The sequence below is a fragment of the Gasterosteus aculeatus genome, chromosome 2 (assembly GCF_964276395.1).
Source record: "Gasterosteus aculeatus chromosome 2, fGasAcu3.hap1.1, whole genome shotgun sequence".
NCBI classification, from domain to species: Eukaryota; Metazoa; Chordata; class Actinopteri; order Perciformes; family Gasterosteidae; genus Gasterosteus; species Gasterosteus aculeatus.
In genome coordinates this window covers 22,133,935-22,151,883 of record NC_135689.1, presented here as the reverse complement: position 1 = coordinate 22,151,883, position 17,949 = coordinate 22,133,935, and the positions used below count along the sequence as shown (strand labels likewise).

The 17,949-nt window shown below is 44.2% G+C and overlaps 76 non-coding genes across 76 annotated transcripts; all 76 read right to left on the bottom strand.

The window, feature by feature from the left end:
• Positions 1–80: 80 nt before the first annotated feature.
• LOC144398138 (5S ribosomal RNA) lies at positions 81–199 on the bottom strand. Its single transcript, XR_013460285.1, has one exon. It is a non-coding gene; the product is annotated as a 5S ribosomal RNA (ribosomal RNA).
• Positions 200–316: 117 nt separating this feature from the next.
• Positions 317–435, bottom strand: LOC144396997 (5S ribosomal RNA). The gene has a single exon (XR_013459143.1). It is a non-coding gene; the product is annotated as a 5S ribosomal RNA (ribosomal RNA).
• A 116-nt stretch (positions 436–551) lies between these two features.
• Positions 552–670, bottom strand: LOC144401550 (5S ribosomal RNA). The gene has a single exon (XR_013463485.1). It is a non-coding gene; the product is annotated as a 5S ribosomal RNA (ribosomal RNA).
• A 116-nt stretch (positions 671–786) lies between these two features.
• On the bottom strand, positions 787–905 carry LOC144389725 (5S ribosomal RNA). Its single transcript, XR_013453873.1, has one exon. It is a non-coding gene; the product is annotated as a 5S ribosomal RNA (ribosomal RNA).
• A 116-nt stretch (positions 906–1,021) lies between these two features.
• On the bottom strand, positions 1,022–1,140 carry LOC144391285 (5S ribosomal RNA). Its single transcript, XR_013455198.1, has one exon. It is a non-coding gene; the product is annotated as a 5S ribosomal RNA (ribosomal RNA).
• A 117-nt stretch (positions 1,141–1,257) lies between these two features.
• On the bottom strand, positions 1,258–1,376 carry LOC144404824 (5S ribosomal RNA). The gene has a single exon (XR_013466766.1). It is a non-coding gene; the product is annotated as a 5S ribosomal RNA (ribosomal RNA).
• Positions 1,377–1,492: 116 nt separating this feature from the next.
• On the bottom strand, positions 1,493–1,611 carry LOC144395900 (5S ribosomal RNA). The gene has a single exon (XR_013458044.1). It is a non-coding gene; the product is annotated as a 5S ribosomal RNA (ribosomal RNA).
• Positions 1,612–1,728: 117 nt separating this feature from the next.
• LOC144404813 (5S ribosomal RNA) lies at positions 1,729–1,847 on the bottom strand. The gene has a single exon (XR_013466755.1). It is a non-coding gene; the product is annotated as a 5S ribosomal RNA (ribosomal RNA).
• Positions 1,848–1,962: 115 nt separating this feature from the next.
• Positions 1,963–2,081, bottom strand: LOC144391283 (5S ribosomal RNA). The gene has a single exon (XR_013455196.1). It is a non-coding gene; the product is annotated as a 5S ribosomal RNA (ribosomal RNA).
• A 117-nt stretch (positions 2,082–2,198) lies between these two features.
• LOC144397025 (5S ribosomal RNA) lies at positions 2,199–2,317 on the bottom strand. The gene has a single exon (XR_013459171.1). It is a non-coding gene; the product is annotated as a 5S ribosomal RNA (ribosomal RNA).
• A 117-nt stretch (positions 2,318–2,434) lies between these two features.
• On the bottom strand, positions 2,435–2,553 carry LOC144404801 (5S ribosomal RNA). The gene has a single exon (XR_013466743.1). It is a non-coding gene; the product is annotated as a 5S ribosomal RNA (ribosomal RNA).
• A 116-nt stretch (positions 2,554–2,669) lies between these two features.
• Positions 2,670–2,788, bottom strand: LOC144391282 (5S ribosomal RNA). Its single transcript, XR_013455195.1, has one exon. It is a non-coding gene; the product is annotated as a 5S ribosomal RNA (ribosomal RNA).
• A 117-nt stretch (positions 2,789–2,905) lies between these two features.
• Positions 2,906–3,024, bottom strand: LOC144404790 (5S ribosomal RNA). Its single transcript, XR_013466732.1, has one exon. It is a non-coding gene; the product is annotated as a 5S ribosomal RNA (ribosomal RNA).
• Positions 3,025–3,140: 116 nt separating this feature from the next.
• Positions 3,141–3,259, bottom strand: LOC144389722 (5S ribosomal RNA). Its single transcript, XR_013453871.1, has one exon. It is a non-coding gene; the product is annotated as a 5S ribosomal RNA (ribosomal RNA).
• Positions 3,260–3,375: 116 nt separating this feature from the next.
• LOC144389718 (5S ribosomal RNA) lies at positions 3,376–3,494 on the bottom strand. The gene has a single exon (XR_013453869.1). It is a non-coding gene; the product is annotated as a 5S ribosomal RNA (ribosomal RNA).
• Positions 3,495–3,610: 116 nt separating this feature from the next.
• Positions 3,611–3,729, bottom strand: LOC144395899 (5S ribosomal RNA). The gene has a single exon (XR_013458043.1). It is a non-coding gene; the product is annotated as a 5S ribosomal RNA (ribosomal RNA).
• Positions 3,730–3,846: 117 nt separating this feature from the next.
• Positions 3,847–3,965, bottom strand: LOC144404779 (5S ribosomal RNA). The gene has a single exon (XR_013466721.1). It is a non-coding gene; the product is annotated as a 5S ribosomal RNA (ribosomal RNA).
• Positions 3,966–4,081: 116 nt separating this feature from the next.
• Positions 4,082–4,200, bottom strand: LOC144391276 (5S ribosomal RNA). Its single transcript, XR_013455187.1, has one exon. It is a non-coding gene; the product is annotated as a 5S ribosomal RNA (ribosomal RNA).
• Positions 4,201–4,317: 117 nt separating this feature from the next.
• On the bottom strand, positions 4,318–4,436 carry LOC144401549 (5S ribosomal RNA). Its single transcript, XR_013463484.1, has one exon. It is a non-coding gene; the product is annotated as a 5S ribosomal RNA (ribosomal RNA).
• A 117-nt stretch (positions 4,437–4,553) lies between these two features.
• Positions 4,554–4,672, bottom strand: LOC144398171 (5S ribosomal RNA). The gene has a single exon (XR_013460318.1). It is a non-coding gene; the product is annotated as a 5S ribosomal RNA (ribosomal RNA).
• A 116-nt stretch (positions 4,673–4,788) lies between these two features.
• LOC144391274 (5S ribosomal RNA) lies at positions 4,789–4,907 on the bottom strand. Its single transcript, XR_013455182.1, has one exon. It is a non-coding gene; the product is annotated as a 5S ribosomal RNA (ribosomal RNA).
• Positions 4,908–5,024: 117 nt separating this feature from the next.
• Positions 5,025–5,143, bottom strand: LOC144401548 (5S ribosomal RNA). The gene has a single exon (XR_013463483.1). It is a non-coding gene; the product is annotated as a 5S ribosomal RNA (ribosomal RNA).
• Positions 5,144–5,260: 117 nt separating this feature from the next.
• LOC144401463 (5S ribosomal RNA) lies at positions 5,261–5,379 on the bottom strand. The gene has a single exon (XR_013463398.1). It is a non-coding gene; the product is annotated as a 5S ribosomal RNA (ribosomal RNA).
• A 116-nt stretch (positions 5,380–5,495) lies between these two features.
• LOC144395897 (5S ribosomal RNA) lies at positions 5,496–5,614 on the bottom strand. Its single transcript, XR_013458041.1, has one exon. It is a non-coding gene; the product is annotated as a 5S ribosomal RNA (ribosomal RNA).
• Positions 5,615–5,730: 116 nt separating this feature from the next.
• LOC144391272 (5S ribosomal RNA) lies at positions 5,731–5,849 on the bottom strand. The gene has a single exon (XR_013455181.1). It is a non-coding gene; the product is annotated as a 5S ribosomal RNA (ribosomal RNA).
• A 117-nt stretch (positions 5,850–5,966) lies between these two features.
• On the bottom strand, positions 5,967–6,085 carry LOC144404768 (5S ribosomal RNA). Its single transcript, XR_013466710.1, has one exon. It is a non-coding gene; the product is annotated as a 5S ribosomal RNA (ribosomal RNA).
• Positions 6,086–6,201: 116 nt separating this feature from the next.
• LOC144399196 (5S ribosomal RNA) lies at positions 6,202–6,320 on the bottom strand. Its single transcript, XR_013461341.1, has one exon. It is a non-coding gene; the product is annotated as a 5S ribosomal RNA (ribosomal RNA).
• Positions 6,321–6,437: 117 nt separating this feature from the next.
• On the bottom strand, positions 6,438–6,556 carry LOC144404757 (5S ribosomal RNA). The gene has a single exon (XR_013466699.1). It is a non-coding gene; the product is annotated as a 5S ribosomal RNA (ribosomal RNA).
• A 116-nt stretch (positions 6,557–6,672) lies between these two features.
• Positions 6,673–6,791, bottom strand: LOC144395896 (5S ribosomal RNA). Its single transcript, XR_013458040.1, has one exon. It is a non-coding gene; the product is annotated as a 5S ribosomal RNA (ribosomal RNA).
• A 116-nt stretch (positions 6,792–6,907) lies between these two features.
• LOC144401547 (5S ribosomal RNA) lies at positions 6,908–7,026 on the bottom strand. Its single transcript, XR_013463482.1, has one exon. It is a non-coding gene; the product is annotated as a 5S ribosomal RNA (ribosomal RNA).
• A 116-nt stretch (positions 7,027–7,142) lies between these two features.
• LOC144395895 (5S ribosomal RNA) lies at positions 7,143–7,261 on the bottom strand. Its single transcript, XR_013458039.1, has one exon. It is a non-coding gene; the product is annotated as a 5S ribosomal RNA (ribosomal RNA).
• A 117-nt stretch (positions 7,262–7,378) lies between these two features.
• On the bottom strand, positions 7,379–7,497 carry LOC144404746 (5S ribosomal RNA). The gene has a single exon (XR_013466688.1). It is a non-coding gene; the product is annotated as a 5S ribosomal RNA (ribosomal RNA).
• Positions 7,498–7,613: 116 nt separating this feature from the next.
• On the bottom strand, positions 7,614–7,732 carry LOC144391270 (5S ribosomal RNA). Its single transcript, XR_013455179.1, has one exon. It is a non-coding gene; the product is annotated as a 5S ribosomal RNA (ribosomal RNA).
• Positions 7,733–7,849: 117 nt separating this feature from the next.
• LOC144404735 (5S ribosomal RNA) lies at positions 7,850–7,968 on the bottom strand. The gene has a single exon (XR_013466677.1). It is a non-coding gene; the product is annotated as a 5S ribosomal RNA (ribosomal RNA).
• Positions 7,969–8,084: 116 nt separating this feature from the next.
• On the bottom strand, positions 8,085–8,203 carry LOC144395894 (5S ribosomal RNA). Its single transcript, XR_013458038.1, has one exon. It is a non-coding gene; the product is annotated as a 5S ribosomal RNA (ribosomal RNA).
• Positions 8,204–8,320: 117 nt separating this feature from the next.
• LOC144404724 (5S ribosomal RNA) lies at positions 8,321–8,439 on the bottom strand. The gene has a single exon (XR_013466666.1). It is a non-coding gene; the product is annotated as a 5S ribosomal RNA (ribosomal RNA).
• A 116-nt stretch (positions 8,440–8,555) lies between these two features.
• On the bottom strand, positions 8,556–8,674 carry LOC144391267 (5S ribosomal RNA). Its single transcript, XR_013455177.1, has one exon. It is a non-coding gene; the product is annotated as a 5S ribosomal RNA (ribosomal RNA).
• A 117-nt stretch (positions 8,675–8,791) lies between these two features.
• Positions 8,792–8,910, bottom strand: LOC144398719 (5S ribosomal RNA). Its single transcript, XR_013460866.1, has one exon. It is a non-coding gene; the product is annotated as a 5S ribosomal RNA (ribosomal RNA).
• A 116-nt stretch (positions 8,911–9,026) lies between these two features.
• LOC144398989 (5S ribosomal RNA) lies at positions 9,027–9,145 on the bottom strand. The gene has a single exon (XR_013461134.1). It is a non-coding gene; the product is annotated as a 5S ribosomal RNA (ribosomal RNA).
• A 116-nt stretch (positions 9,146–9,261) lies between these two features.
• LOC144389716 (5S ribosomal RNA) lies at positions 9,262–9,380 on the bottom strand. The gene has a single exon (XR_013453865.1). It is a non-coding gene; the product is annotated as a 5S ribosomal RNA (ribosomal RNA).
• Positions 9,381–9,496: 116 nt separating this feature from the next.
• Positions 9,497–9,615, bottom strand: LOC144395893 (5S ribosomal RNA). The gene has a single exon (XR_013458037.1). It is a non-coding gene; the product is annotated as a 5S ribosomal RNA (ribosomal RNA).
• Positions 9,616–9,732: 117 nt separating this feature from the next.
• On the bottom strand, positions 9,733–9,851 carry LOC144398718 (5S ribosomal RNA). Its single transcript, XR_013460865.1, has one exon. It is a non-coding gene; the product is annotated as a 5S ribosomal RNA (ribosomal RNA).
• Positions 9,852–9,967: 116 nt separating this feature from the next.
• Positions 9,968–10,086, bottom strand: LOC144398988 (5S ribosomal RNA). Its single transcript, XR_013461133.1, has one exon. It is a non-coding gene; the product is annotated as a 5S ribosomal RNA (ribosomal RNA).
• A 116-nt stretch (positions 10,087–10,202) lies between these two features.
• LOC144389713 (5S ribosomal RNA) lies at positions 10,203–10,321 on the bottom strand. Its single transcript, XR_013453861.1, has one exon. It is a non-coding gene; the product is annotated as a 5S ribosomal RNA (ribosomal RNA).
• Positions 10,322–10,437: 116 nt separating this feature from the next.
• On the bottom strand, positions 10,438–10,556 carry LOC144395892 (5S ribosomal RNA). Its single transcript, XR_013458036.1, has one exon. It is a non-coding gene; the product is annotated as a 5S ribosomal RNA (ribosomal RNA).
• Positions 10,557–10,673: 117 nt separating this feature from the next.
• LOC144404713 (5S ribosomal RNA) lies at positions 10,674–10,792 on the bottom strand. Its single transcript, XR_013466655.1, has one exon. It is a non-coding gene; the product is annotated as a 5S ribosomal RNA (ribosomal RNA).
• A 116-nt stretch (positions 10,793–10,908) lies between these two features.
• On the bottom strand, positions 10,909–11,027 carry LOC144391264 (5S ribosomal RNA). The gene has a single exon (XR_013455176.1). It is a non-coding gene; the product is annotated as a 5S ribosomal RNA (ribosomal RNA).
• A 117-nt stretch (positions 11,028–11,144) lies between these two features.
• On the bottom strand, positions 11,145–11,263 carry LOC144401545 (5S ribosomal RNA). Its single transcript, XR_013463480.1, has one exon. It is a non-coding gene; the product is annotated as a 5S ribosomal RNA (ribosomal RNA).
• Positions 11,264–11,380: 117 nt separating this feature from the next.
• Positions 11,381–11,499, bottom strand: LOC144404702 (5S ribosomal RNA). The gene has a single exon (XR_013466644.1). It is a non-coding gene; the product is annotated as a 5S ribosomal RNA (ribosomal RNA).
• Positions 11,500–11,615: 116 nt separating this feature from the next.
• Positions 11,616–11,734, bottom strand: LOC144391263 (5S ribosomal RNA). Its single transcript, XR_013455175.1, has one exon. It is a non-coding gene; the product is annotated as a 5S ribosomal RNA (ribosomal RNA).
• A 117-nt stretch (positions 11,735–11,851) lies between these two features.
• Positions 11,852–11,970, bottom strand: LOC144404690 (5S ribosomal RNA). Its single transcript, XR_013466632.1, has one exon. It is a non-coding gene; the product is annotated as a 5S ribosomal RNA (ribosomal RNA).
• Positions 11,971–12,086: 116 nt separating this feature from the next.
• On the bottom strand, positions 12,087–12,205 carry LOC144389712 (5S ribosomal RNA). The gene has a single exon (XR_013453860.1). It is a non-coding gene; the product is annotated as a 5S ribosomal RNA (ribosomal RNA).
• Positions 12,206–12,321: 116 nt separating this feature from the next.
• LOC144399068 (5S ribosomal RNA) lies at positions 12,322–12,440 on the bottom strand. The gene has a single exon (XR_013461213.1). It is a non-coding gene; the product is annotated as a 5S ribosomal RNA (ribosomal RNA).
• A 116-nt stretch (positions 12,441–12,556) lies between these two features.
• LOC144391258 (5S ribosomal RNA) lies at positions 12,557–12,675 on the bottom strand. The gene has a single exon (XR_013455173.1). It is a non-coding gene; the product is annotated as a 5S ribosomal RNA (ribosomal RNA).
• A 117-nt stretch (positions 12,676–12,792) lies between these two features.
• Positions 12,793–12,911, bottom strand: LOC144404679 (5S ribosomal RNA). Its single transcript, XR_013466621.1, has one exon. It is a non-coding gene; the product is annotated as a 5S ribosomal RNA (ribosomal RNA).
• Positions 12,912–13,027: 116 nt separating this feature from the next.
• LOC144391252 (5S ribosomal RNA) lies at positions 13,028–13,146 on the bottom strand. Its single transcript, XR_013455165.1, has one exon. It is a non-coding gene; the product is annotated as a 5S ribosomal RNA (ribosomal RNA).
• A 117-nt stretch (positions 13,147–13,263) lies between these two features.
• On the bottom strand, positions 13,264–13,382 carry LOC144401544 (5S ribosomal RNA). Its single transcript, XR_013463479.1, has one exon. It is a non-coding gene; the product is annotated as a 5S ribosomal RNA (ribosomal RNA).
• Positions 13,383–13,499: 117 nt separating this feature from the next.
• LOC144404668 (5S ribosomal RNA) lies at positions 13,500–13,618 on the bottom strand. Its single transcript, XR_013466610.1, has one exon. It is a non-coding gene; the product is annotated as a 5S ribosomal RNA (ribosomal RNA).
• A 116-nt stretch (positions 13,619–13,734) lies between these two features.
• LOC144389711 (5S ribosomal RNA) lies at positions 13,735–13,853 on the bottom strand. The gene has a single exon (XR_013453859.1). It is a non-coding gene; the product is annotated as a 5S ribosomal RNA (ribosomal RNA).
• A 116-nt stretch (positions 13,854–13,969) lies between these two features.
• LOC144389710 (5S ribosomal RNA) lies at positions 13,970–14,088 on the bottom strand. Its single transcript, XR_013453858.1, has one exon. It is a non-coding gene; the product is annotated as a 5S ribosomal RNA (ribosomal RNA).
• Positions 14,089–14,204: 116 nt separating this feature from the next.
• Positions 14,205–14,323, bottom strand: LOC144391249 (5S ribosomal RNA). Its single transcript, XR_013455160.1, has one exon. It is a non-coding gene; the product is annotated as a 5S ribosomal RNA (ribosomal RNA).
• A 117-nt stretch (positions 14,324–14,440) lies between these two features.
• Positions 14,441–14,559, bottom strand: LOC144404657 (5S ribosomal RNA). Its single transcript, XR_013466598.1, has one exon. It is a non-coding gene; the product is annotated as a 5S ribosomal RNA (ribosomal RNA).
• Positions 14,560–14,675: 116 nt separating this feature from the next.
• LOC144389709 (5S ribosomal RNA) lies at positions 14,676–14,794 on the bottom strand. Its single transcript, XR_013453857.1, has one exon. It is a non-coding gene; the product is annotated as a 5S ribosomal RNA (ribosomal RNA).
• Positions 14,795–14,910: 116 nt separating this feature from the next.
• Positions 14,911–15,029, bottom strand: LOC144389708 (5S ribosomal RNA). Its single transcript, XR_013453856.1, has one exon. It is a non-coding gene; the product is annotated as a 5S ribosomal RNA (ribosomal RNA).
• Positions 15,030–15,145: 116 nt separating this feature from the next.
• LOC144395891 (5S ribosomal RNA) lies at positions 15,146–15,264 on the bottom strand. The gene has a single exon (XR_013458035.1). It is a non-coding gene; the product is annotated as a 5S ribosomal RNA (ribosomal RNA).
• A 117-nt stretch (positions 15,265–15,381) lies between these two features.
• LOC144404646 (5S ribosomal RNA) lies at positions 15,382–15,500 on the bottom strand. The gene has a single exon (XR_013466587.1). It is a non-coding gene; the product is annotated as a 5S ribosomal RNA (ribosomal RNA).
• A 116-nt stretch (positions 15,501–15,616) lies between these two features.
• LOC144391248 (5S ribosomal RNA) lies at positions 15,617–15,735 on the bottom strand. Its single transcript, XR_013455157.1, has one exon. It is a non-coding gene; the product is annotated as a 5S ribosomal RNA (ribosomal RNA).
• A 117-nt stretch (positions 15,736–15,852) lies between these two features.
• Positions 15,853–15,971, bottom strand: LOC144401543 (5S ribosomal RNA). Its single transcript, XR_013463478.1, has one exon. It is a non-coding gene; the product is annotated as a 5S ribosomal RNA (ribosomal RNA).
• Positions 15,972–16,088: 117 nt separating this feature from the next.
• LOC144404635 (5S ribosomal RNA) lies at positions 16,089–16,207 on the bottom strand. The gene has a single exon (XR_013466576.1). It is a non-coding gene; the product is annotated as a 5S ribosomal RNA (ribosomal RNA).
• A 116-nt stretch (positions 16,208–16,323) lies between these two features.
• LOC144398397 (5S ribosomal RNA) lies at positions 16,324–16,442 on the bottom strand. The gene has a single exon (XR_013460544.1). It is a non-coding gene; the product is annotated as a 5S ribosomal RNA (ribosomal RNA).
• A 117-nt stretch (positions 16,443–16,559) lies between these two features.
• On the bottom strand, positions 16,560–16,678 carry LOC144401542 (5S ribosomal RNA). The gene has a single exon (XR_013463477.1). It is a non-coding gene; the product is annotated as a 5S ribosomal RNA (ribosomal RNA).
• A 117-nt stretch (positions 16,679–16,795) lies between these two features.
• Positions 16,796–16,914, bottom strand: LOC144404624 (5S ribosomal RNA). Its single transcript, XR_013466565.1, has one exon. It is a non-coding gene; the product is annotated as a 5S ribosomal RNA (ribosomal RNA).
• Positions 16,915–17,030: 116 nt separating this feature from the next.
• LOC144395890 (5S ribosomal RNA) lies at positions 17,031–17,149 on the bottom strand. Its single transcript, XR_013458034.1, has one exon. It is a non-coding gene; the product is annotated as a 5S ribosomal RNA (ribosomal RNA).
• Positions 17,150–17,266: 117 nt separating this feature from the next.
• On the bottom strand, positions 17,267–17,385 carry LOC144404613 (5S ribosomal RNA). The gene has a single exon (XR_013466554.1). It is a non-coding gene; the product is annotated as a 5S ribosomal RNA (ribosomal RNA).
• A 116-nt stretch (positions 17,386–17,501) lies between these two features.
• On the bottom strand, positions 17,502–17,620 carry LOC144391247 (5S ribosomal RNA). Its single transcript, XR_013455156.1, has one exon. It is a non-coding gene; the product is annotated as a 5S ribosomal RNA (ribosomal RNA).
• Positions 17,621–17,737: 117 nt separating this feature from the next.
• LOC144401541 (5S ribosomal RNA) lies at positions 17,738–17,856 on the bottom strand. Its single transcript, XR_013463476.1, has one exon. It is a non-coding gene; the product is annotated as a 5S ribosomal RNA (ribosomal RNA).
• Between the last annotated feature and the right edge of the window lie 93 nt (positions 17,857–17,949).

The window sequence follows — 17,949 nt, the reverse complement described above, 5'->3', positions numbered from 1 at the left end:
CAAAGGTTTTGTAGTTTTGACAATTAAATGGAGTCACTTTCTAAGGCCTTCTCTGTGTCTTTTACAGATCGAAATGAAAAAGCTTACAGCACCTGGGATTCCCAGGCGGTCTTCCATCCAAGTACTAACCAGGTCCTACTCTGCTTAGCTTCTGAGATCAGACGAGATCAGGCGAAGCCAGAGAGGTATGGCCGTAAGCAACTGTATGTCCTCTTCCTAATATTTTAAAATGTGTCAAAGGTTTTGGAGTTTAGATAATGAAAAAGGAGTCACTTTCTAATGCCTTCTCGATTTCTTCCAGAGAGAGAAATGAAAAAGCTTACGGCACCTGGGATTCCCAGGCGGTCTTCCATCCAAGTACTAACCAGGCCCTACTCTGCTTAGCTTCTGAGATCTGACGAGATCAGGCGGAGCCAGAGAGGTATGGCCATAAGCAACTGTATGTCCTCTTCCTAATCTTTTAAAATGTGTCAAAGGTTTTGTAGTTTTGACAATGAAATGGAGTCACTTTCTAAGGCCTTCTCTGTGTCTTTTACAGATAGAAATGAAAAAGCTTACGGCACCTGGGATTCCCAGGCGGTCTTCCATCCAAGTACTAACCAGGCCCTACTCTGCTTAGCTTCTGAGATCAGACGAGATCAGGCGGAGCCAGAGAGGTATGGCCGTAAGCAACTGTATGTCCTCTACCTAATCTTTTAAAATGTGTCAAAGGTTTTGTAGTTTTGACAATTAAATGGAGTCACTTTCTAAGGCCTTCTCTGTGTCTTTTACAGATCGAAATGAAAAAGCTTACAGCACCTGGGATTCCCAGGCGGTCTTCCATCCAAGTACTAACCAGGCCCTACTCTGCTTAGCTTCTGAGATCTGACGAGATCAGGCGGAGCCAGAGAGGTATGGCCGTAAGCAACTGTATGTCCTCTACCTAATCTTTTAAAATGTGTCAAAGGTTTTGTAGTTTTGACAATTAAATGGAGTCACTTTCTAAGGCCTTCTCTGTGTCTTTTACAGATCGAAATGAAAAAGCTTACAGCACCTGGGATTCCCAGGCGGTCTTCCATCCAAGTACTAACCAGGCCCTACTCTGCTTAGCTTCTGAGATCAGACGAGATCAGGCGAAGCCAGAGAGGTATGGCCGTAAGCAACTGTATGTCCTCTTCCTAATATTTTAAAATGTGTCAAAGGTTTTGGAGTTTAGATAATGAAAAAGGAGTCACTTTCTAATGCCTTCTCGATTTCTTCCAGAGAGAGAAATGAAAAAGCTTACGGCACCTGGGATTCCCAGGCGGTCTTCCATCCAAGTACTAACCAGGCCCTACTCTGCTTAGCTTCTGAGATCTGACGAGATCAGGCGGAGCCAGAGAGGTATGGCCGTAAGCAACTGTATGTCCTCTACCTAATCTTTTAAAATGTGTCAAAGGTTTTGGAGTTTTGACAATGAAATGGAGTCACTTTCTAAGTTCTTCTTTGTGTCTTTTACAGATCGAAATAAAAAAGCTTACAGCACCTGGGATTCCCAGGCGGTCTTCCATCCAAGTACTAACCAGGCCCTACTCTGCTTAGCTTCTGAGATCAGACGAGATCAGGCGGAGCCAGAGAGGTATGGCCGTAAGCAACTGTATGTCCTCTTCCTAATCTTTTAAAATGTGTCAAAGGTTTTGGAGTTTTGATAATGAAAAAGGAGTCACTTTCTAATGCCTTCTCGATTTCTTCCAGAGAGAGAAATGAAAAAGCTTACGGCACCTGGGATTCCCAGGCGGTCTTCCATCCAAGTACTAACCAGGCCCTACTCTGCTTAGCTTCTGAGATCTGACGAGATCAGGCGGAGCCAGAGAGGTATGGCCGTAAGCAACTGTATGTCCTCTACCTAATCTTTTAAAATGTGTCAAAGGTTTTGTAGTTTTGACAATTAAATGGAGTCACTTTCTAAGGCCTTCTCTGTGTCTTTTACAGACGAAATGAAAAAGCTTACAGCACCTGGGATTCCCAGGCGGTCTTCCATCCAAGTACTAACCAGGCCCTACTCTGCTTAGCTTCTGAGATCAGACGAGATCAGGCGAAGCCAGAGAGGTATGGCCGTAAGCAACTGTATGTCCTCTTCCTAATATTTTAAAATGTGTCAAAGGTTTTGGAGTTTAGATAATGAAAAAGGAGTCACTTTCTAATGCCTTCTCGATTTCTTCCAGAGAGAGAAATGAAAAAGCTTACGGCACCTGGGATTCCCAGGCGGTCTTCCATCCAAGTACTAACCAGGCCCTACTCTGCTTAGCTTCTGAGATCAGACGAGATCAGGCGGAGCCAGAGAGGTATGGCCATAAGCAACTGTATGTCCTCTTCCTAATCTTTTAAAATGTGTCAAAGGTTTTGGAGTTTTGATAATGAAAAAGGAGTCACTTTCTAATGCCTTCTCGATTTCTTCCAGAGAGAGAAATGAAAAAGCTTACGGCACCTGGGATTCCCAGGCGGTCTTCCATCCAAGTACTAACCAGGCCCTACTCTGCTTAGCTTCTGAGATCTGACGAGATCAGGCGGAGCCAGAGAGGTATGGCCGTAAGCAACTGTATGTCCTCTACCTAATCTTTTAAAATGTGTCAAAGGTTTTGTAGTTTTGACAATTAAATGGAGTCACTTTCTAAGGCCTTCTCTGTGTCTTTTACAGATCGAAATGAAAAAGCTTACAGCACCTGGGATTCCCAGGCGGTCTTCCATCCAAGTACTAACCAGGCCCTACTCTGCTTAGCTTCTGAGATCAGACGAGATCAGGCGAAGCCAGAGAGGTATGGCCGTAAGCAACTGTATGTCCTCTTCCTAATATTTTAAAATGTGTCAAAGGTTTTGGAGTTTAGATAATGAAAAAGGAGTCACTTTCTAATGCCTTCTCGATTTCTTCCAGAGAGAGAAATGAAAAAGCTTACGGCACCTGGGATTCCCAGGCGGTCTTCCATCCAAGTACTAACCAGGCCCTACTCTGCTTAGCTTCTGAGATCTGACGAGATCAGGCGGAGCCAGAGAGGTATGGCCGTAAGCAACTGTATGTCCTCTTCCTAATCTTTTAAAATGTGTCAAAGGTTTTGTAGTTTTGACAATGAAATGGAGTCACTTTCTAAGGCCTTCTCTGTGTCTTTTACAGATCGAAATGAAAAAGCTTACAGCACCTGGGATTCCCAGGCGGTCTTCCATCCAAGTACTAACCAGGCCCTACTCTGCTTAGCTTCTGAGATCTGACGAGATCAGGCGGAGCCAGAGAGGTATGGCCGTAAGCAACTGTATGTCCTCTACCTAATCTTTTAAAATGTGTCAAAGGTTTTGTAGTTTTGACAATTAAATGGAGTCACTTTCTAAGGCCTTCTCTGTGTCTTTTACAGATCGAAATGAAAAAGCTTACAGCACCTGGGATTCCCAGGCGGTCTTCCATCCAAGTACTAACCAGGCCCTACTCTGCTTAGCTTCTGAGATCTGACGAGATCAGGCGGAGCCAGAGAGGTATGGCCGTAAGCAACTGTATGTCCTCTACCTAATCTTTTAAAATGTGTCAAAGGTTTTGGAGTTTTGACAATGAAATGGAGTCACTTTCTAAGTTCTTCTTTGTGTCTTTTACAGATCGAAATAAAAAAGCTTACAGCACCTGGGATTCCCAGGCGGTCTTCCATCCAAGTACTAACCAGGCCCTACTCTGCTTAGCTTCTGAGATCAGACGAGATCAGGCGGAGCCAGAGAGGTATGGCCGTAAGCAACTGTATGTCCTCTTCCTAATCTTTTAAAATGTGTCAAAGGTTTTGGAGTTTTGATAATGAAAAAGGAGTCACTTTCTAATGCCTTCTCGATTTCTTCCAGAGAGAGAAATGAAAAAGCTTACGGCACCTGGGATTCCCAGGCGGTCTTCCATCCAAGTACTAACCAGGCCCTACTCTGCTTAGCTTCTGAGATCTGACGAGATCAGGCGGAGCCAGAGAGGTATGGCCGTAAGCAACTGTATGTCCTCTACCTAATCTTTTAAAATGTGTCAAAGGTTTTGTAGTTTTGACAATTAAATGGAGTCACTTTCTAAGGCCTTCTCTGTGTCTTTTACAGATCGAAATGAAAAAGCTTACAGCACCTGGGATTCCCAGGCGGTCTTCCATCCAAGTACTAACCAGGCCCTACTCTGCTTAGCTTCTGAGATCAGACGAGATCAGGCGAAGCCAGAGAGGTATGGCCGTAAGCAACTGTATGTCCTCTTCCTAATATTTTAAAATGTGTCAAAGGTTTTGGAGTTTAGATAATGAAAAAGGAGTCACTTTCTAATGCCTTCTCGATTTCTTCCAGAGAGAGAAATGAAAAAGCTTACGGCACCTGGGATTCCCAGGCGGTCTTCCATCCAAGTACTAACCAGGCCCTACTCTGCTTAGCTTCTGAGATCAGACGAGATCAGGCGGAGCCAGAGAGGTATGGCCGTAAGCAACTGTATGTCCTCTTCCTAATCTTTTAAAATGTGTCAAAGGTTTTGGAGTTTTGATAATGAAAAAGGAGTCACTTTCTAATGCCTTCTCGATTTCTTCCAGAGAGAGAAATGAAAAAGCTTACGGCACCTGGGATTCCCAGGCGGTCTTCCATCCAAGTACTAACCAGGCCCTACTCTGCTTAGCTTCTGAGATCTGACGAGATCAGGCGGAGCCGGAGAGGTATGGCCGTAAGCAACTGTATGTCCTCTACCTAATCTTTTAAAATGTGTCAAAGGTTTTGTAGTTTTGACAATTAAATGGAGTCACTTTCTAAGGCCTTCTCTGTGTCTTTTACAGATCGAAATGAAAAAGCTTACAGCACCTGGGATTCCCAGGCGGTCTTCCATCCAAGTACTAACCAGGCCCTACTCTGCTTAGCTTCTGAGATCAGACGAGATCAGGCGAAGCCAGAGAGGTATGGCCGTAAGCAACTGTATGTCCTCTTCCTAATATTTTAAAATGTGTCAAAGGTTTTGGAGTTTAGATAATGAAAAAGGAGTCACTTTCTAATGCCTTCTCGATTTCTTCCAGAGAGAGAAATGAAAAAGCTTACGGCACCTGGGATTCCCAGGCGGTCTTCCATCCAAGTACTAACCAGGCCCTACTCTGCTTAGCTTCTGAGATCAGACGAGATCAGGCGGAGCCAGAGAGGTATGGCCGTAAGCAACTGTATGTCCTCTTCCTAATCTTTTAAAATGTGTCAAAGGTTTTGGAGTTTTGATAATGAAAAAGGAGTCACTTTCTAATGCCTTCTCGATTTCTTCCAGAGAGAGAAATGAAAAAGCTTACGGCACCTGGGATTCCCAGGCGGTCTTCCATCCAAGTACTAACCAGGCCCTACTCTGCTTAGCTTCTGAGATCTGATGAGATCAGGCGGAGCCAGAGAGGTATGGCCGTAAGCAACTGTATGTCCTCTTCCTAATCTTTTAAAATGTGTCAAAGGTTTTGTAGTTTTGACAATGAAATGGAGTCACTTTCTAAGGCCTTCTCTGTGTCTTTTACAGATCGAAATGAAAAAGCTTACAGCACCTGGGATTCCCAGGCGGTCTTCCATCCAAGTACTAACCAGGCCCTACTCTGCTTAGCTTCTGAGATCAGACGAGATCAGGCGGAGCCAGAGAGGTATGGCCGTAAGCAACTGTATGTCCTCTACCTAATCTTTTAAAATGTGTCAAAGGTTTTGGAGTTTATACAATGAAATGGAGTCACTTTCTAAGTTCTTCTTTGTGTCTTTTACAGATCGAAATAAAAAAGCTTACAGCACCTGGGATTCCCAGGCGGTCTTCCATCCAAGTACTAACCAGGCCCTACTCTGCTTAGCTTCTGAGATCAGACGAGATCAGGCGAAGCCAGAGAGGTATGGCCGTAAGCAACTGTATGTCCTCTTCCTAATATTTTAAAATGTGTCAAAGGTTTTGGAGTTTAGATAATGAAAAAGGAGTCACTTTCTAATGCCTTCTCGATTTCTTCCAGAGAGAGAAATGAAAAAGCTTACGGCACCTGGGATTCCCAGGCGGTCTTCCATCCAAGTACTAACCAGGCCCTACTCTGCTTAGCTTCTGAGATCTGACGAGATCAGGCGGAGCCAGAGAGGTATGGCCGTAAGCAACTGTATGTCCTCTTCCTAATCTTTTAAAATGTGTCAAAGGTTTTGTAGTTTTGACAATGAAATGGAGTCACTTTCTAAGGCCTTCTCTGTGTCTTTTACAGATCGAAATGAAAAAGCTTACAGCACCTGGGATTCCCAGGCGGTCTTCCATCCAAGTACTAACCAGGCCCTACTCTGCTTAGCTTCTGAGATCAGACGAGATCAGGCCGAGCCAGAGAGGTATGGCCGTAAGCAACTGTATGTCCTCTTCCTAATCTTTTAAAATGTGTCAAAGGTTTTGGAGTTTTGATAATGAAAAAGGAGTCACTTTCTAATGCCTTCTCGATTTCTTCCAGAGAGAGAAATGAAAAAGCTTACGGCACCTGGGATTCCCAGGCGGTCTTCCATCCAAGTACTAACCAGGCCCTACTCTGCTTAGCTTCTGAGATCTGACGAGATCAGGCGGAGCCAGAGAGGTATGGCCGTAAGCAACTGTATGTCCTCTTCCTAATCTTTTAAAATGTGTCAAAGGTTTTGTAGTTTTGACAATGAAATGGAGTCACTTTCTAAGGCCTTCTCTGTGTCTTTTACAGATCGAAATGAAAAAGCTTACAGCACCTGGGATTCCCAGGCGGTCTTCCATCCAAGTACTAACCAGGCCCTACTCTGCTTAGCTTCTGAGATCAGACGAGATCAGGCGGAGCCAGAGAGGTATGGCCGTAAGCAACTGTATGTCCTCTACCTAATCTTTTAAAATGTGTCAAAGGTTTTGTAGTTTTGACAATGAAATGGAGTCACTTTCTAAGGCCTTCTCTGTGTCTTTTACAGATAGAAATGAAAAAGCTTACGGCACCTGGGATTCCCAGGCGGTCTTCCATCCAAGTACTAACCAGGCCCTACTCTGCTTAGCTTCTGAGATCAGACGAGATCAGGCGGAGCCAGAGAGGTATGGCCGTAAGCAACTGTATGTCCTCTACCTAATCTTTTAAAATGTGTCAAAGGTTTTGTAGTTTTGACAATGAAATGGAGTCACTTTCTAAGGCCTTCTCTGTGTCTTTTACAGATCGAAATGAAAAAGCTTACAGCACCTGGGATTCCCAGGCGGTCTTCCATCCAAGTACTAACCAGGCCCTACTCTGCTTAGCTTCTGAGATCAGACGAGATCAGGCGGAGCCAGAGAGGTATGGCCGTAAGCAACTGTATGTCCTCTTCCTAATCTTTTAAAATGTGTCAAAGGTTTTGGAGTTTTGATAATGAAAAAGGAGTCACTTTCTAATGCCTTCTCGATTTCTTCCAGAGAGAGAAATGAAAAAGCTTACGGCACCTGGGATTCCCAGGCGGTCTTCCATCCAAGTACTAACCAGGCCCTACTCTGCTTAGCTTCTGAGATCTGACGAGATCAGGCGGAGCCAGAGAGGTATGGCCGTAAGCAACTGTATGTCCTCTACCTAATCTTTTAAAATGTGTCAAAGGTTTTGTAGTTTTGACAATTAAATGGAGTCACTTTCTAAGGCCTTCTCTGTGTCTTTTACAGATCGAAATGAAAAAGCTTACAGCACCTGGGATTCCCAGGCGGTCTTCCATCCAAGTACTAACCAGGCCCTACTCTGCTTAGCTTCTGAGATCAGACGAGATCAGGCGAAGCCAGAGAGGTATGGCCGTAAGCAACTGTATGTCCTCTTCCTAATATTTTAAAATGTGTCAAAGGTTTTGGAGTTTAGATAATGAAAAAGGAGTCACTTTCTAATGCCTTCTCGATTTCTTCCAGAGAGAGAAATGAAAAAGCTTACGGCACCTGGGATTCCCAGGCGGTCTTCCATCCAAGTACTAACCAGGCCCTACTCTGCTTAGCTTCTGAGATCTGACGAGATCAGGCGGAGCCAGAGAGGTATGGCCGTAAGCAACTGTATGTCCTCTTCCTAATCTTTTAAAATGTGTCAAAGGTTTTGTAGTTTTGACAATGAAATGGAGTCACTTTCTAAGTTCTTCTTTGTGTCTTTTACAGATCGAAATAAAAAAGCTTACAGCACCTGGGATTCCCAGGCGGTCTTCCATCCAAGTACTAACCAGGCCCTACTCTGCTTAGCTTCTGAGATCAGACGAGATCAGGCGGAGCCAGAGAGGTATGGCCGTAAGCAACTGTATGTCCTCTTCCTAATCTTTTAAAATGTGTCAAAGGTTTTGGAGTTTTGATAATGAAAAAGGAGTCACTTTCTAATGCCTTCTCGATTTCTTCCAGAGAGAGAAATGAAAAAGCTTACGGCACCTGGGATTCCCAGGCGGTCTTCCATCCAAGTACTAACCAGGCCCTACTCTGCTTAGCTTCTGAGATCTGACGAGATCAGGCGGAGCCAGAGAGGTATGGCCGTAAGCATCTGTATGTCCTCTACCTAATCTTTTAAAATGTGTCAAAGGTTTTGTAGTTTTGACAATTAAATGGAGTCACTTTCTAAGGCCTTCTCTGTGTCTTTTACAGATCGAAATGAAAAAGCTTACAGCACCTGGGATTCCCAGGCGGTCTTCCATCCAAGTACTAACCAGGCCCTACTCTGCTTAGCTTCTGAGATCAGACGAGATCAGGCGAAGCCAGAGAGGTATGGCCGTAAGCAACTGTATGTCCTCTTCCTAATATTTTAAAATGTGTCAAAGGTTTTGGAGTTTAGATAATGAAAAAGGAGTCACTTTCTAATGCCTTCTCGATTTCTTCCAGAGAGAGAAATGAAAAAGCTTACGGCACCTGGGATTCCCAGGCGGTCTTCCATCCAAGTACTAACCAGGCCCTACTCTGCTTAGCTTCTGAGATCAGACGAGATCAGGCGGAGCCAGAGAGGTATGGCTGTAAGCAACTGTATGTCCTCTACCTAATCTTTTAAAATGTGTCAAAGGTTTTGTAGTTTTGACAATGAAATGGAGTCACTTTCTAAGGCCTTCTCTGTGTCTTTTACAGATAGAAATGAAAAAGCTTACGGCACCTGGGATTCCCAGGCGGTCTTCCATCCAAGTACTAACCAGGCCCTACTCTCCTTAGCTTCTGAGATCAGACGAGATCAGGCGGAGCCAGAGAGGTATGGCCGTAAGCAACTGTAAGTCCTCTACCTAATCTTTTAAAATGTGTCAAAGGTTTTGTAGTTTTGACAATTAAATGGAGTCACTTTCTAAGGCCTTCTCTGTGTCTTTTACAGATCGAAATGAAAAAGCTTACAGCACCTGGGATTCCCAGGCGGTCTTCCATCCAAGTACTAACCAGGCCCTACTCTGCTTAGCTTCTGAGATCTGACGAGATCAGGCGGAGCCAGAGAGGTATGGCCGTAAGCAACTGTATGTCCTCTACCTAATCTTTTAAAATGTGTCAAAGGTTTTGGAGTTTTGACAATGAAATGGAGTCACTTTCTAAGTTCTTCTTTGTGTCTTTTACAGATCGAAATAAAAAAGCTTACAGCACCTGGGATTCCCAGGCGGTCTTCCATCCAAGTACTAACCAGGCCCTACTCTGCTTAGCTTCTGAGATCAGACGAGATCAGGCGGAGCCAGAGAGGTATGGCCGTAAGCAACTGTATGTCCTCTTCCTAATCTTTTAAAATGTGTCAAAGGTTTTGGAGTTTTGATAATGAAAAAGGAGTCACTTTCTAATGCCTTCTCGATTTCTTCCAGAGAGAGAAATGAAAAAGCTTACGGCACCTGGGATTCCCAGGCGGTCTTCCATCCAAGTACTAACCAGGCCCTACTCTGCTTAGCTTCTGAGATCAGACGAGATCAGGCGGAGCCAGAGAGGTATGGCTGTAAGCAACTGTATGTCCTCTACCTAATCTTTTAAAATGTGTCAAAGGTTTTGTAGTTTTGACAATGAAATGGAGTCACTTTCTAAGGCCTTCTCTGTGTCTTTTACAGATAGAAATGAAAAAGCTTACGGCACCTGGGATTCCCAGGCGGTCTTCCATCCAAGTACTAACCAGGCCCTACTCTCCTTAGCTTCTGAGATCAGACGAGATCAGGCGGAGCCAGAGAGGTATGGCCGTAAGCAACTGTAAGTCCTCTACCTAATCTTTTAAAATGTGTCAAAGGTTTTGTAGTTTTGACAATTAAATGGAGTCACTTTCTAAGGCCTTCTCTGTGTCTTTTACAGATCGAAATGAAAAAGCTTACAGCACCTGGGATTCCCAGGCGGTCTTCCATCCAAGTACTAACCAGGCCCTACTCTGCTTAGCTTCTGAGATCTGACGAGATCAGGCGGAGCCAGAGAGGTATGGCCGTAAGCAACTGTATGTCCTCTACCTAATCTTTTAAAATGTGTCAAAGGTTTTGGAGTTTTGACAATGAAATGGAGTCACTTTCTAAGTTCTTCTTTGTGTCTTTTACAGATCGAAATAAAAAAGCTTACAGCACCTGGGATTCCCAGGCGGTCTTCCATCCAAGTACTAACCAGGCCCTACTCTGCTTAGCTTCTGAGATCAGACGAGATCAGGCGGAGCCAGAGAGGTATGGCCGTAAGCAACTGTATGTCCTCTTCCTAATCTTTTAAAATGTGTCAAAGGTTTTGGAGTTTTGATAATGAAAAAGGAGTCACTTTCTAATGCCTTCTCGATTTCTTCCAGAGAGAGAAATGAAAAAGCTTACGGCACCTGGGATTCCCAGGCGGTCTTCCATCCAAGTACTAACCAGGCCCTACTCTGCTTAGCTTCTGAGATCTGACGAGATCAGGCGGAGCCAGAGAGGTATGGCCGTAAGCAACTCTATGTCCTTTACCTAATCTTTTAAAATGTGTCAAAGGTTTTGTAGTTTTGACAATTAAATGGAGTCACTTTCTAAGGCCTTCTCTGTGTCTTTTACAGATCGAAATGAAAAAGCTTACAGCACCTGGGATTCCCAGGCGGTCTTCCATCCAAGTACTAACCAGGCCCTACTCTGCTTAGCTTCTGAGATCAGACGAGATCAGGCGAAGCCAGAGAGGTATGGCCGTAAGCAACTGTATGTCCTCTTCCTAATATTTTAAAATGTGTCAAAGGTTTTGGAGTTTAGATAATGAAAAAGGAGTCACTTTCTAATGCCTTCTCGATTTCTTCCAGAGAGAGAAATGAAAAAGCTTACGGCACCTGGGATTCCCAGGCGGTCTTCCATCCAAGTACTAACCAGGCCCTACTCTGCTTAGCTTCTGAGATCAGACGAGATCAGGCGGAGCCAGAGAGGTATGGCCGTAAGCAACTGTATGTCCTCTTCCTAATCTTTTAAAATGTGTCAAAGGTTTTGGAGTTTTGATAATGAAAAAGGAGTCACTTTCTAATGCCTTCTCGATTTCTTCCAGAGAGAGAAATGAAAAAGCTTACGGCACCTGGGATTCCCAGGCGGTCTTCCATCCAAGTACTAACCAGGCCCTACTCTGCTTAGCTTCTGAGATCTGACGAGATCAGGCGGAGCCAGAGAGGTATGGCCGTAAGCAACTGTACGTCCTCTACCTAATCTTTTAAAATGTGTCAAAGGTTTTGTAGTTTTGACAATTAAATGGAGTCACTTTCTAAGGCCTTCTCTGTGTCTTTTACAGATCGAAATGAAAAAGCTTACAGCACCTGGGATTCCCAGGCGGTCTTCCATCCAAGTACTAACCAGGCCCTACTCTGCTTAGCTTCTGAGATCAGACGAGATCAGGCGAAGCCAGAGAGGTATGGCCGTAAGCAACTGTATGTCCTCTTCCTAATATTTTAAAATGTGTCAAAGGTTTTGGAGTTTAGATAATGAAAAAGGAGTCACTTTCTAATGCCTTCTCGATTTCTTCCAGAGAGAGAAATGAAAAAGCTTACGGCACCTGGGATTCCCAGGCGGTCTTCCATCCAAGTACTAACCAGGCCCTACTCTGCTTAGCTTCTGAGATCTGACGAGATCAGGCGGAGCCAGAGAGGTATGGCCGTAAGCAACTGTATGTCCTCTTCCTAATCTTTTAAAATGTGTCAAAGGTTTTGTAGTTTTGACAATGAAATGGAGTCACTTTCTAAGGCCTTCTCTGTGTCTTTTACAGATCGAAATGAAAAAGCTTACAGCACCTGGGATTCCCAGGCGGTCTTCCATCCAAGTACTAACCAGGCCCTACTCTGCTTAGCTTCTGAGATCTGACGAGATCAGGCGGAGCCAGAGAGGTATGGCCGTAAGCAACTGTATGTCCTCTACCTAATCTTTTAAAATGTGTCAAAGGTTTTGTAGTTTTGACAATTAAATGGAGTCACTTTCTAAGGCCTTCTCTGTGTCTTTTACAGATCGAAATGAAAAAGCTTACAGCACCTGGGATTCCCAGGCGGTCTTCCATCCAAGTACTAACCAGGCCCTACTCTGCTTAGCTTCTGAGATTTGACGAGATCAGGCGGAGCCAGAGAGGTATGGCCGTAAGCAACTGTATGTCCTCTACCTAATCTTTTAAAATGTGTCAAAGGTTTTGGAGTTTTGACAATGAAATGGAGTCACTTTCTAAGTTCTTCTTTGTGTCTTTTACAGATCGAAATAAAAAAGCTTACAGCACCTGGGATTCCCAGGCGGTCTTCCATCCAAGTACTAACCAGGCCCTACTCTGCTTAGCTTCTGAGATCAGACGAGATCAGGCGAAGCCAGAGAGGTATGGCCGTAAGCAACTGTATGTCCTCTTCCTAATCTTTTAAAATGTGTCAAAGGTTTTGGAGTTTTGATAATGAAAAAGGAGTCACTTTCTAATGCCTTCTCGATTTCTTCCAGAGAGAGAAATGAAAAAGCTTACGGCACCTGGGATTCCCAGGCGGTCTTCCATCCAAGTACTAACCAGGCCCTACTCTGCTTAGCTTCTGAGATCTGACGAGATCAGGCGGAGCCAGAGAGGTATGGCCGTAAGCAACTGTATGTCCTCTACCTAATCTTTTAAAATGTGTCAAAGGTTTTGTAGTTTTGACAATTAAATGGAGTCACTTTCTAAGGCCTTCTCTGTGTCTTTTACAGATCGAAATGAAAAAGCTTACAGCACCTGGGATTCCCAGGCGGTCTTCCATCCAAGTACTAACCAGGCCCTACTCTGCTTAGCTTCTGAGATCAGACGAGATCAGGCGAAGCCAGAGAGGTATGGCCGTAAGCAACTGTATGTCCTCTTCCTAATATTTTAAAATGTGTCAAAGGTTTTGGAGTTTAGATAATGAAAAAGGAGTCACTTTCTAATGCCTTCTCGATTTCTTCCAGAGAGAGAAATGAAAAAGCTTACGGCACCTGGGATTCCCAGGCGGTCTTCCATCCAAGTACTAACCAGGCCCTACTCTGCTTAGCTTCTGAGATCAGACGAGATCAGGCGGAGCCAGAGAGGTATGGCCGTAAGCAACTGTATGTCCTCTTCCTAATCTTTTAAAATGTGTCAAAGGTTTTGGAGTTTTGATAATGAAAAAGGAGTCACTTTCTAATGCCTTCTCGATTTCTTCCAGAGAGAGAAATGAAAAAGCTTACGGCACCTGGGATTCCCAGGCGGTCTTCCATCCAAGTACTAACCAGGCCCTACTCTGCTTAGCTTCTGAGATCTGACGAGATCAGGCGGAGCCAGAGAGGTATGGCCGTAAGCAACTGTATGTCCTCTTCCTAATCTTTTAAAATGTGTCAAAGGTTTTGTAGTTTTGACAATGAAATGGAGTCACTTTCTAAGGCCTTCTCTGTGTCTTTTACAGATCGAAATGAAAAAGCTTACAGCACCTGGGATTCCCAGGCGGTCTTCCATCCAAGTACTAACCAGGCCCTACTCTGCTTAGCTTCTGAGATCTGACGAGATCAGGCGGAGCCAGAGAGGTATGGCCGTAAGCAACTGTATGTCCTCTACCTAATCTTTTAAAATGTGTCAAAGGTTTTGTAGTTTTGACAATTAAATGGAGTCACTTTCTAAGGCCTTCTCTGTGTCTTTTACAGATCGAAATGAAAAAGCTTACAGCACCTGGGATTCCCAGGCGGTCTTCCATCCAAGTACTAACCAGGCCCTACTCTGCTTAGCTTCTGAGATCTGACGAGATCAGGCGGAGCCAGAGAGGTATGGCCGTAAGCAACTGTATGTCCTCTACCTAATCTTTTAAAATGTGTCAAAGGTTTTGTAGTTTTGACAATTAAATGGAGTCACTTTCTAAGGCCTTCTCTGTGTCTTTTACAGATCGAAATGAAAAAGCTTACAGCACCTGGGATTCCCAGGCGGTCTTCCATCCAAGTACTAACCAGGCCCTACTCTGCTTAGCTTCTGAGATCAGACGAGATCAGGCGAAGCCAGAGAGGTATGGCCGTAAGCAACTGTATGTCCTCTTCCTAATATTTTAAAATGTGTCAAAGGTTTTGGAGTTTAGATAATGAAAAAGGAGTCACTTTCTAATGCCTTCTCGATTTCTTCCAGAGAGAGAAATGAAAAAGCTTACGGCACCTGGGATTCCCAGGCGGTCTTCCATCCAAGTACTAACCAGGCCCTACTCTGCTTAGCTTCTGAGATCTGACGAGATCAGGCGGAGCCAGAGAGGTATGGCCGTAAGCAACTGTATGTCCTCTACCTAATCTTTTAAAATGTGTCAAAGGTTTTGTAGTTTTGACAATTAAATGGAGTCACTTTCTAAGGCCTTCTCTGTGTCTTTTACAGATCGAAATGAAAAAGCTTACAGCACCTGGGATTCCCAGGCGGTCTTCCATCCAAGTACTAACCAGGCCCTACTCTGCTTAGCTTCTGAGATCTGACGAGATCAGGCGGAGCCAGAGAGGTATGGCCGTAAGCAACTGTATGTCCTCTACCTAATCTTTTAAAATGTGTCAAAGGTTTTGTAGTTTTGACAATTAAATGGAGTCACTTTCTAAGGCCTTCTCTGTGTCTTTTACAGATCGAAATGAAAAAGCTTACAGCACCTGGGATTCCCAGGCGGTCTTCCATCCAAGTACTAACCAGGCCCTACTCTGCTTAGCTTCTGAGATCTGACGAGATCAGGCGGAGCCAGAGAGGTATGGCCGTAAGCAACTGTATGTCCTCTACCTAATCTTTTAAAATGTGTCAAAGGTTTTGGAGTTTTGACAATGAAATGGAGTCACTTTCTAAGTTCTTCTTTGTGTCTTTTACAGATCGAAATAAAAAAGCTTACAGCACCTGGGATTCCCAGGCGGTCTTCCATCCAAGTACTAACCAGGCCCTACTCTGCTTAGCTTCTGAGATCAGACGAGATCAGGCGGAGCCAGAGAGGTATGGCCGTAAGCAACTGTATGTCCTCTTCCTAATCTTTTAAAATGTGTCAAAGGTTTTGGAGTTTTGATAATGAAAAAGGAGTCACTTTCTAATGCCTTCTCGATTTCTTCCAGAGAGAGAAATGAAAAAGCTTACGGCACCTGGGATTCCCAGGCGGTCTTCCATCCAAGTACTAACCAGGCCCTACTCTGCTTAGCTTCTGAGATCTGACGAGATCAGGCGGAGCCAGAGAGGTATGGCCGTAAGCAACTGTATGTCCTCTACCTAATCTTTTAAAATGTGTCAAAGGTTTTGGAGTTTATACAATGAAATGGAGTCACTTTCTAAGTTCTTCTTTGTGTCTTTTACAGATCGAAATAAAAAAGCTTACAGCACCTGGGATTCCCAGGCGGTCTTCCATCCAAGTACTAACCAGGCCCTACTCTGCTTAGCTTCTGAGATCAGACGAGATCAGGCGAAGCCAGAGAGGTATGGCCGTAAGCAACTGTATGTCCTCTTCCTAATATTTTAAAATGTGTCAAAGGTTTTGGAGTTTAGATAATGAAAAAGGAGTCACTTTCTAATGCCTTCTCGATTTCTTCCAGAGAGAGAAATGAAAAAGCTTACGGCACCTGGGATTCCCAGGCGGTCTTCCATCCAAGTACTAACCAGGCCCTACTCTGCTTAGCTTCTGAGATCAGACGAGATCAGGCGGAGCCAGAGAGGTATGGCCGTAAGCAACTGTATGTCCTCTTCCTAATCTTTTAAAATGTGTCAAAGGTTTTGGAGTTTTGATAATGAAAAAGGAGTCACTTTCTAATGCCTTCTCGATTTCTTCCAGAGAGAGAAATGAAAAAGCTTACGGCACCTGGGATTCCCAGGCGGTCTTCCATCCAAGTACTAACCAGGCCCTACTCTGCTTAGCTTCTGAGATCTGACGAGATCAGGCGGAGCCAGAGAGGTATGGCCGTAAGCAACTGTATGTCCTCTACCTAATCTTTTAAAATGTGTCAAAGGTTTTGTAGTTTTGACAATTAAATGGAGTCACTTTCTAAGGCCTTCTCTGTGTCTTTTACAGATCGAAATGAAAAAGCTTACAGCACCTGGGATTCCCAGGCAGTCTTCCATCCAAGTACTAACCAGGCCCTACTCTGCTTAGCTTCTGAGATCAGACGAGATCAGGCGAAGCCAGAGAGGTATGGCCGTAAGCAACTGTATGTCCTCTTCCTAATATTTTAAAATGTGTCAAAGGTTTTGGAGTTTAGATAATGAAAAAGGAGTCACTTTCTAATGCCTTCTCGATTTCTTCCAGAGAGAGAAATGAAAAAGCTTACGGCACCTGGGATTCCCAGGCGGTCTTCCATCCAAGTACTAACCAGGCCCTACTCTGCTTAGCTTCTGAGATCAGACGAGATCAGGCGGAGCCAGAGAGGTATGGCCGTAAGCAACTGTATGTCCTCTTCCTAATCTTTTAAAATGTGTCAAAGGTTTTGGAGTTTTGATAATGAAAAAGGAGTCACTTTCTAATGCCTTCTCGATTTCTTCCAGAGAGAGAAATGAAAAAGCTTACGGCACCTGGGATTCCCAGGCGGTCTTCCATCCAAGTACTAACCAGGCCCTACTCTGCTTAGCTTCTGAGATCTGACGAGATCAGGCGGAGCCAGAGAGGTATGGCCGTAAGCAACTGTATGTCCTCTACCTAATCTTTTAAAATGTGTCAAAGGTTTTGGAGTTTTGACAATGAAATGGAGTCACTTTCTAAGTTCTTCTTTGTGTCTTTTACAGATCGAAATAAAAAAGCTTACAGCACCTGGGATTCCCAGGCGGTCTTCCATCCAAGTACTAACCAGGCCCTACTCTGCTTAGCTTCTGAGATCAGACGAGATCAGGCGGAGCCAGAGAGGTATGGCCGTAAGCAACTGTATGTCCTCTTCCTAATCTTTTAAAATGTGTCAAAGGTTTTGGAGTTTTGATAATGAAAAAGGAGTCACTTTCTAATGCCTTCTCGATTTCTTCCAGAGAGAGAAATGAAAAAGCTTACGGCACCTGGGATTCCCAGGCGGTCTTCCATCCAAGTACTAACCAGGCCCTACTCTGCTTAGCTTCTGAGATCTGACGAGATCAGGCGGAGCCAGAGAGGTATGGCCGTAAGCAACTGTATGTCCTCTACCTAATCTTTTAAAATGTGTCAAAGGTTTTGTAGTTTTGACAATTAAATGGAGTCACTTTCTAAGGCCTTCTCTGTGTCTTTTACAGATCGAAATGAAAAAGCTTACAGCACCTGGGATTCCCAGGCGGTCTTCCATCCAAGTACTAACCAGGCCCTACTCTGCTTAGCTTCTGAGATCAGACGAGATCAGGCGAAGCCAGAGAGGTATGGCCGTAAGCAACTGTATGTCCTCTTCCTAATATTTTAAAATGTGTCAAAGGTTTTGGAGTTTAGATAATGAAAAAGGAGTCACTTTCTAATGCCTTCTCGATTTCTTCCAGAGAGAGAAATGAAAAAGCTTACGGCACCTGGGATTCCCAGGCGGTCTTCCATCCAAGTACTAACCAGGCCCTACTCTGCTTAGCTTCTGAGATCAGACGAGATCAGGCGGAGCCAGAGAGGTATGGCCGTAAGCAACTGTATGTCCTCTTCCTAATCTTTTAAAATGTGTCAAAGGTTTTGGAGTTTTGATAATGAAAAAGGAGTCACTTTCTAATGCCTTCTCGAT